Source organism: Hetaerina americana, unplaced genomic scaffold (assembly GCF_022747635.1).
Source record: "Hetaerina americana unplaced genomic scaffold, ioHetAmer1.1.p SCAF_87, whole genome shotgun sequence".
Classification (NCBI taxonomy): Eukaryota; Metazoa; Arthropoda; class Insecta; order Odonata; family Calopterygidae; genus Hetaerina; species Hetaerina americana.
In genome coordinates, this window is record NW_027287505.1 from 1,263,067 (window position 1) to 1,273,215 (window position 10,149).

The window sequence follows — 10,149 nt, forward strand, 5'->3', positions numbered from 1 at the left end:
GTCACCAACAGCAAGAAAGCCAAAGTTGTGGCTTTCGCAGGGGAGGTTACATGCATGATTATTTCATTTTTTGATACTCAGGGAATGCGATATCAGTATGCCGCACCAGCTCACACGACTGAAGAAACAGCATAAAATAGGGATGCACTGAAAATTGCTCCAGGCCATATAAATCGCAGAAGGCCACACTTCACAGCGACAGACTGGATGATGCTTCAGTATGACGGTTTACGGTCACACAAGGCAAATACTTTTCTCGAATACATATTTCGCGCATATCAATGTGAGGTGTATTCTTCATCCACCCTAGTGTCCTGTCCTAACCCCTCGCGACTAATTCCTGTGCCCAATTTTGGGAGCAAACGACCGAAGAAGTAGTGTGGGCTCCTGAGTCCACGTTGAACAATATGTGCAACAAATTGGCTCTCATCGGGTCTACCAAGCCTGAACTAATTGTTGGACAAGTGTATTGAAGCCAAGGAAATCTTTTTTGAGAAGGACCGTAAAAATTAGGAGGTTCAGCAGAGTGTCGTTAAACAGAAATTATGACCTTTCTTCATTGTAGAGCCCTCGTATCTGCAGTACCTTAACGTCGGTGAGTAATTTTCATTTGTGGCTTCGAATGTCTGCCCGCTCTCACTGCCTACTTACGTACTTTATTGATTTTTTGCAGGTTCAAATGCCAGAATGTCAAATGTTTCCCTTAAAATATGACGCACTCGTCTTCCGTAATAGGCTTCCTTACACTCGTATTACCATGGTGCAAGGGCGGAAATTATCCTCCAATACACTTCACCACATACGTAATGCTCGAAAGTAACACGTTAAATCAACTATCAAAAATTGTAATTGCTGCCCCATTACTTTCGCATCTCCAAGGCTACAAGACTCCTGTCAAGGGCTATGGAGGGAGGGAGTGCGATCTGTGGTGTGTCGCCGGGGGTGCGGTCGTAGGGGCGGAAGGGAAGCATCCTGGCAACGGCGGCCCCCCTCACCGACCCCTCCCCAACCCCCACCCCGCTGGAAACAAATGCCGAATTCTTCCCGCGCTCTGTTTACCCCGCGACTGCGGCGGTTATGGCTCTCGCCCGGGATGTGTGTGCGTGTGTTCCCGAGCGGTGAATCAGTCGGATGTTTAACGACCGCTCTAAAAGCGATAAATTACCCTTTTTTGTTTTTAGGGTTCCTCCCTCGGGACTCTGGGGCCGCTCCCCTTTTCCCTCTCGCCCCTCTCACGGGATGCGGGCCTCCCCCCCTCCTTCGCCCCACACCACCACGGTGTGGACCGCAGCCTCCACGCCTCTCCCTAAACCCCCGCCTCCCGCCGTCCCCCCGAAACGACGAAGTTCCTCCGTTTCCCTCTTCCTCTCCGCATTATTCCGCAGGGGCGGAGCGGATCTAGGGGTGGCGGGGGCCGGTCCATTAGCAGGGCCCGCGGGGCGTGCTCGCGGCGTGAACGATGGACGGCGCCCCTCGGCCGAACAACTCCCCGCCCCCGCCAGGCGAAATCGTTTCCCTCCCCGGAGACGACGCCTCCCGCCCCGCCCCCCCCCAGCACAACGTCTCACATCCACGAAGAAGACACTCGATCTTTGCCAACTTCGCGGCATTTCATTTTCAGCGTTCGCGCCTCATAACTGCTTCTTGTCACTATTCTGAGTGAAGTGTGCCAGGGTTTGGTTGAACGCAGGTGCTGCCAGGGTGCACTGGTACACTCCAGAGTTGCGCCGACTAACCCGGCACTCAATGAAAACCCTGAAACCGTGCATTACAATAAATCATCTTCGCAAGTTCCTGCTTCCCTTCACCCAGCCCGGCTCTTTTCCTCCCCCCGTCTCTCCGCCTCGCTCACCCAGCACTGCGTCGCCGCACCTCTCCCGCCCTCTTCGGATATCTCCCCAGCCGCGCCCGCAACCTCTTTTCGCGCCCCTCGATAGATACACTACATTCAACGCGGAAATTGCTTGAGCAGCGCCATCAAGCGTGGAAGTCTAAGTCTCACTGAGACATTCTACGTACGACCTGGGGCGTGTTTGGAGATGGACCAATAAGAAAGGAGATGTGGTGTCTAAACACACTGTCTCTGCCTCTCTGAGTGCTGTGACTGTGACAACGTGTGTTTTTGTCAGACTTCCCAATTTAATTTCAGGACGGAGGAGCACTTTCGTGCTTTTAAGGAATACTTGTCGCAAAAAGACTACTTTTCCCGAACAACTTTTAAATAATGACCACAGTAGAGAGCTTCGGGCAATCGAAGGTCAGCGGTGGGAATGTTTAAAAGTTGAGGAGAGGATAGAAAAACCCAAAGGACTCTGGGACCCTGAGGTCGCTTTTCACGGTGGTTGTTGAACCCCTTTTTCGGAGGAATAGGTAAATGCGAGAAGTGATCATTCCTTCCCTGGGATACTCATGGGGCTCAAAAAATGACCCAGTACAATTGGAGATCCCGTCAAATGTCAAATCCGTTTAGCGATAAGATTTCTGCTAGCAATGAGCTTCGAAGATGCTGACATCATTCATCAGGGAATTTGTGCTGTTCACGCACCACCTGTGATGAGTGACAAGACGGGTGTGACAGTGGTGTCGCTAGTGAAAGAGGGAACGGACAAATGCCCATGGTGTCCAACAACTGGCCATCCATCTTTGGTAAACAATGAACAAGAAAGTTGACGAAAAGGTTCGGCATTGGCTGACACAACTGGTATTCCACGATATCTGAGTTCTTCATAAAGTTTTCCACAGATTTGTAGGAGTCTGTTGTTCTGGTTAATTGTATCCATAGTAACTTTGTGGAATTGCTTCATATCAAAATGAAATACACTATGTTATCCCACAGAAGAGCTTTATTGTACGACCCGGGTTTCGTCGAAGATCGACATCATCAGGTGGTGATGTCGATCTTCGACGTCGATCGTGATGTCGATCTTCGACGAAACCCGGGTCGTACAATAAAGCTCTTCTGTGGGATAACATAGTGTATTTCATTTTGATATGGAGTCTGTTGTATTGAATCCTGACTAAAGAATTAGGCAACCAAAAGTTTTGCGCTCGTCTCAACGAGGAACTCCAAGATGCCGTCATCGCTTGCCGGCATCTTGGAGTTCCTCGTTGAGTTTCCATGCGAATTAATATTTTTTCGCCAAATGGCGGGATTTCGTGTTTCAATATGCCTTTGGCCAATGTGGCTCGGCTCTTTCTTCTGAATTTGCGTGTCACGAAACGCACTGTTCCTATTCTTTATGACGTTGTATGATTGCTTACCTACTGTTCTTTCCCCTAGTGTGTTGTCTATTTCTCCTTTGGTGGGTGAAACAGCCCCCTGACGCTATCTCTTGGCCAAAGAATCGGGAAACTTGGCGGCATATTAGACTCACGGATCTCGGTGTAAATTACGTTTCCATGATAGCTCAAGTGGTTAGAGCATCGGCCGGTGTTCAAGTCCCAGTCAAGGAAGTGTTTTTGCGCTTGTGGTCAGCTCGATTCCGCCTTCCCCACCTCTCATGTGTTCGTCCTTTATATGTGCTCCTATCACAGTGTTATATATATATATAGATTTATATATATGTATACACATGTGTATATATATACACATTTGTGTGTGTGTGTGTATATATATATATATATATATATATATATATATATATATATATATATATATATGCATATAAAACACTTTTTTGAAAGTCTCACAGACGTGTATAATAATATATAAAATTTAGCACTGGTGGACACAGAAAAACACAAAAAAGAAAAGGAACTCACCAAGTTTCGAATTTTCGGTGTTCGCAGCCACCTTCCTCAAGGAAGAGGGTATAACTCAGAGCTTAATGTCCCATCCGACGGACGGCGTATTCACTCAAAGTTCCCTCCACAAAACACCTCAAGTAGGGATCGAGATACAACTGAAAATATTCGATGCCAGCGGGATTCGATCCCGGGCCCTTAATCGTAATTTTTACAATGTATTGTTTAATAAAATTACGAAATGATATACTAAGATAACGATAGAAGACATTTTACATAGATTATTTTCAGTACAACCCAGGTTTCGTTACAGCGTAACATCTTATCTACGCTGTAACGAAACCTATGTAGTAATAAAAATACTCTGTGTAAAAGCAAAGTGTCTTCTTCCATCATGTTACGCCTGAAACTGTGTTATTTATAAACAAAAGATTTTGCCTGGGTTGAAACTTGGGGGTCACTTTATTTCATCTAACGGATGTCACATACCTTAGGTGTGCATAGATGTGCTTACCTTGACTGATCTATACGTTAGGCATTGTTTTTAGACCGCTATATATCTTTGGAAATATCGAGCGTATTTTTGCTTGGTATTTTCAAAGAAAACTTTTATTCACTATTCAGGTGTTGATGTGAAATCCTGTGAAAAACAAAATGTTTTCATTCACCATGAACCACTTCCATAATTTAAAACGACGAATTGCCTTGGATATTATTCACGCCCTTATAAACGAGATCCTACTTGTTGCATTACGATTTTCTATTTGACACCTACTCCTCAATGCTCAATGGACTTTTAAATTCCGTATACTTACTTATTCCTGATGACAATACATCATTTCTGCAAAACTGTGTCGATTACTGCTCCCTTCCATCCCCCGCGCACATGCTCCACCCTCGCATCCTCGTGTGGTCGCATGGCTACAGCAAATCGAGGAAAAAGCATCCGTCCTAAGTTCTTAGCGAGTGGAGTTCCAGTAACTCCGCTCCCTCCGCCTCCCAATGTCTACAATTTCTGAAGGCCCAAGCAGGGTGAGTGTCTGCTTCTCGGAAGGAGGAATGCAAATAGTACGACTTTGGCGGAGAAATGCATACTCACGCAAGATGAGTGCAAACTTAACTAAAGAATATTTCAATAGGCAAAAGTCAATTAAAAAAATCGACCTTATTTCTGAATCCATCAAAAAGTATGACAAAGTTTTCTTCGCCACTGAAAATTTTCCCGCACCATAAAAATGGCTATGTGGGCAATCGTTCCCTCTTTTAATAACATCTTATTATTATAGAACACCATTTCCTCAAGTTTCGTCCAAGAAGTTTCGAAATTTGGTATTTGGCAAAAATTTGGTAAAAAGCCCCGGGTTTTAATTTTTTTGTGCGCATTTGGACATTGTTATTTACGAAATATTTATTCTCTCTTGTTTATTGAAGGCATGACTTTTTAAAATGAGTAAAATATATTTTTTCACTTTGTGAAAATTGGCTTAAAATTGAGTAAATTTACCTAATATGCGGGAGGTTCTAAAAAATTATAACTCTGCGTGCGATAAAATGTATACAGAGGTGTGATGAAGGTATCTGGAGATCTGTATTTCCTGCAATATCGTATACGTTCTAAAGAATGAAATAGCAGCCGAGGGAATTAATGTGTCGGTAGTGGTGTAACTCGTGACTTATCCGTTGGGGCTTGTGGAACCTCGTCCTCCTTCAAGGGATCGCCGCGTCAACGTGGGTGTCGTCTTCATCGACGTCAGCGCCATATCCTTTTAGCCGTCTTCACGGCGCGTGGCAGGGGTTGCCTACCATTATACCTCGCCTTCAACCGTCGAAGTACAGGGTTTGGCAGCGTAACTTGATGATTCAAAGGACTTTTAATTTCAAATCACCATATTATGCTGCCAGACACTGCATCAACGACGTACTTGTGGAAGGAAATTCAGGTGAAAACGGCGCCATTAGGATTTTTTCAGCGGCGTTTAAGAAACTTAGGGGATAACTAGTGTATTGTAGGGGAATAGAGTGAATATTCAGCGTGAAAAACCGTGGGAGATAACTTCTCCGATTTCACTCGGCGTAATCCGGTCTAATTATAATATGTATGCGCTCATAATGATCCCCTCCCTGACGGCACGAGTGAACTCGAGAGTTGTCCAAGGATAAAGATAGATGGCAGCCTCTTTACCTTATCAGCTCTCTGCAGCGCATTACTAATTTTCTTTCGTTTCCGATTGGGTTTTGTAGTTTGGGCTTTGCCTGTTTTAGTTTCTAAGGTTGGGAAGGGTATTTAATGGAAATATGACGTATGAAGGGGTAATGCCACACTTTGACGGTGTTGTGTCGTCTTGACATTTTTGTCAAGGGACCAAAGGTCTTAGTGAAGGTCGTTTTCTGTCATTGGTAGATTAACTTTCATTCCTACCGCTTTATTCCGTCGGACGGGTCAGATGTATGTCCTTTCGGATGTCCACGTTCTTTACGGACCATGCAGGACATTTTCGGAGCCGAATTATGATGCTTTCACAGCTTGATATTCGACATTGTTACGTTGGGCAATAGCTTGTGGTTTGTTCCTCCACCGTGCGTGGTATCTAAAAGTCCTCAATCGCCCAACTCGGCTTCCTGCGTGACTGGACTGTCCTTATTTCTCTCCAGCAACCCCACGACGAAATACTTCGGCGAATTTACTAAAGTTATTATTTTTTAAATATGTAAGTTCTATTGAGATTAATGACTACACTATTTTCTATACCGATTTAATTATTGCGGAGAATACTTCATTATTTTTTTAAATACATAGATTCTTGCCCATCAGATATCCCGCTCCTTATGTATTCTCCGTTAACTGTTTTCACGCCGCGGATAGCAAGGAGGTTCAGGGAGGGAGAAGGGAATGCAGCCCCTCATATTCCCTGGGCGGGGCAATACGTGCAGGAGACAAAGTTTTTGATCAACGCTGCACAAAATAGGCCGTGAAGCGGCGATAAAAACATCGAGATAGCACAGAAAGGGAAAACAAATAAAGGCAGACTGGCCGTGAAGCGACAAGAATTGAAGGGACTAACTAAATGATAAGACTTCAAAAACACAGAGAGTCTCTCGCTTTTTCCTTTTCTGAGCGTTGACGGAGCAATGAATGGAAGCGCGGGTCCATCTTTTGTGTACCACTCACACCACGCCTGTCCACGAATGACCACTGACACGCAACGTCTGTCGACCCAAGGAAAGGTCAGGGAAGTAAGTTAGTTCCTCGATCGATTGAGGCGCTGCTATTAAAAAAGCGAAAGCGTAAACTTATATTTTATTTATTTATATTTTCCGAAATCAGAAACTGCACCGCTAGTTCTGCTTCTGTCAGAAACTATCGCTATCGCATTAGGGGGGGGCGGTATTTATTGAATGTTTCATTGATAGCCCGTGCCTAAAAGAGTGACTCCCACTGAAGGAAATCGGGGAGATGCAAATGATGGAGGCGAAGGTGGGAGGAGGAGCCGCGTGCGTGTTTCCTCTCGAATGTAAGAATGAGCGGCGAACTTAGGGAGTGGCGCTTAGGTAAGGGTGCTTAGGGAGGGGCGCTCGTTGGAGAGTGTCTCTGATAGACGCCACCAACAAACGGCCGGGCGGACCGTCCACATTACTTCTGCTATGTATTTATTATTTTAAAGTGGTGCTAGCCCGCAAAAGTCGAGTTTTTGCCTCTTAAAACGGAATATAAACACGAAATATCTACAAGGACAACACCAATCATTCAAGCCCTTGGTGGAAGAAAATCCACCGAGACGGGAGTCGAACCCGCGACCCCAGGGCTAAAAGGCGAGGACTTTACCATCGGGGCCGATTTAAGTTGCACAACTTTTTGAATACTCTTACTTTCTGAAGTTTCACGCGATCACACATGGTATTCACAGCTCGATGTTTACTATTTTTTTACTTTATGTTTATGAATTATTGTTTTACCACCATTTGGTCTATACAGTTTTTAACTTATTCTCCCGATTTGGCGATTGTAAGAGATTGACTTGGGACTCCTTTAGCATAATAAGATTGGTCTTCATAACCTCTTGATTATTACTAAACATAATCGAGATATTCATATTCATAGGTGAGATGGAAGGATAGCGGGGATTACTTGAGCGATCAGAATATAATAATATACAGCGGCTGGGACGAGAGCCAACGAGGGGTTGCCATAGTATTAGATGAAGATGTAGGAAGAAGCGTAGTCACCATAGAACCGGTAACAGATAGAATATTACTAGAAGAGATAAAAGCAGAACCGACGAACTTGGTTATTATTCAGGTATACATGCCACCAAGCAACCGTAGGGAAGAAGAGGTCGATAGGATATACGATCAGTTAGAGGACATAATCGCGTGTGTTCCCGCAGGGAAACATATGATAGTGATGGGGGATTGGAATGCGACGGTAGGCGAAGGAAGAGATGGTGACGAGGTTGGGGACTACGGTTTAGGCACGAGGAATGACCGCGGGGAGAAAACAGTTGAGTTCTACAGGAGACAGGGGTTAGTTATCACCAACACTTGGCTTAGACACCACAAAATACGCAGTATACATGGAAAATGCCAGGTGACTCAGAAAGGTATCAACTAGATTATATCCTGGTTAGACAAAGGTTTGGGAACAGTGTGATAAATTCCCACAGCTTCCCGGGAGCGGATGCGGACTGCGACCACAATTTAGTTGTTATGAAATGTAGCGTCCTTTTCAAAAAGATAAGGCAGGGGCGGCGAGTTAGAAAATGGAATATAGAAGCATTAAATGGTTGAAAAGGAAGGAGTACAAACAGGTGGTAGAGGAAATCATGGAGGATGGTAAAGAGCTAAGTACTAAAGAAGAAAAATGGAAATGTATCAAGACAGGGTTATCGAAAGCCGCAAAATACACTATTCGACCGTTAACGCTAAAAGGACTAGGAAACAATGGATCACGGATGAGTTGATTACAAAGATGGATGAGCGGAGAAAATGGAAGAATATAAATACAGAGTTAGGCAAAATGAAGTACAAAAAATTAAACAATAAATTGAGGCGGGCAACAAATAAAGCAAAAGAAGCATGGTGGAAGACGCAGTGCGAGGATATGGAATTGGTGCGCTTTACAGCAAAGTTAAATCTTTATCGGGAAGTAAGAAAGGAAGATCCATGCTAACAGTTAGAGATAAGGCGGGTAAGATAATAGTTGACACAAGAAAGACCCAAGAGAGATGGAAGGAATATATAGAAGAACTGTATAGTAAAGAACTTAGACCTACAAAGTTAGACATAGAAAAGGAACATGACGTAGAGGAAGATAGCTTAGGTCCAGGCATACTCGACGATGAGATAGAAAGGGCATTAAGGGAGATGAAACTAAATAAGGCCTTGGGGGTGGATAACATTCCCGCAGAACTATTGAAATGTTTAGGAAAATGTGGGAGGAAGAGGCTACATGGGCTGATTCGCAGTATCTATGAGGAAGGAATCTGGCCGGAAGACTTTGTGAGATAAGTTTAAGTTCCTATTCCGAAAAGGATAAAGGCTACATCATGTGAGGACTACAGGACAATAAGTTTGATATCCCACGCAGCTAAAGTTGTTCTCAGGATCATAAACAAAAGGATAGAGAGTAGGGCAAATGTTTACTTAGGGGATGATCAGTTTGGATTTAGGAAGGGGAGAGGTACGCGTGATGCCATTGCAGTAATGAAATTATTAATCGAGAGGAATATAGAAAACAGCCAGTAGGTATTTGCCTGTTTTGTAGATTTCGAAAAAGCGTTTGATAGAGTGAATTGGGAAAAACTAATGAGTATATTGCAGAAAATAGCAATAGATTGGAGGGCAAGGAGGCTAATCCGCAACCTGTACACGTCTCAGGCTGCACAGGTGCGAGTGGGGAACGGGGAGTCCGGTTGGGCAGTGTTAGGAAGAAGTGTAAGGCAGGGTTGCCCATTATCACCGTTGCTGTTCAACCTGTATGCAGAGGAAATGATTAAAGAGGCATGGGAAGAACTGGAGGTAGGAATGAAGGTGGGCGGGGAATTCGTAAAATCAGTTAGGTTTGCTGATGACCAAGCTTTAGGACAAAAACTAGAGCTGGTAGAACAGTTTATGTAGTTCGGAAGTTTTTTGGATCAACACGGTCAAAGTAGTAGGGACGTAAGGAGAAGAACTGCGCTAGGCAAAGAGGCTTTCACAAGGAGGAGGGAGTTGATGACAAGGACGCTGAGTAAGGATATTAAGAAAAGACTCGTGAAAAATTTGATATGGAGCGTAGCTATGTACCGCGCGGAAACGTGGTCATTGAAGCAGGATGACAGACGTAGATTTGAGGGTTTTGAAATGTGGGTGTGGAAGAATGGAGAAGGTGAAATGGACAGAGAAGAAAACAAATGAGGAAGTACTTGG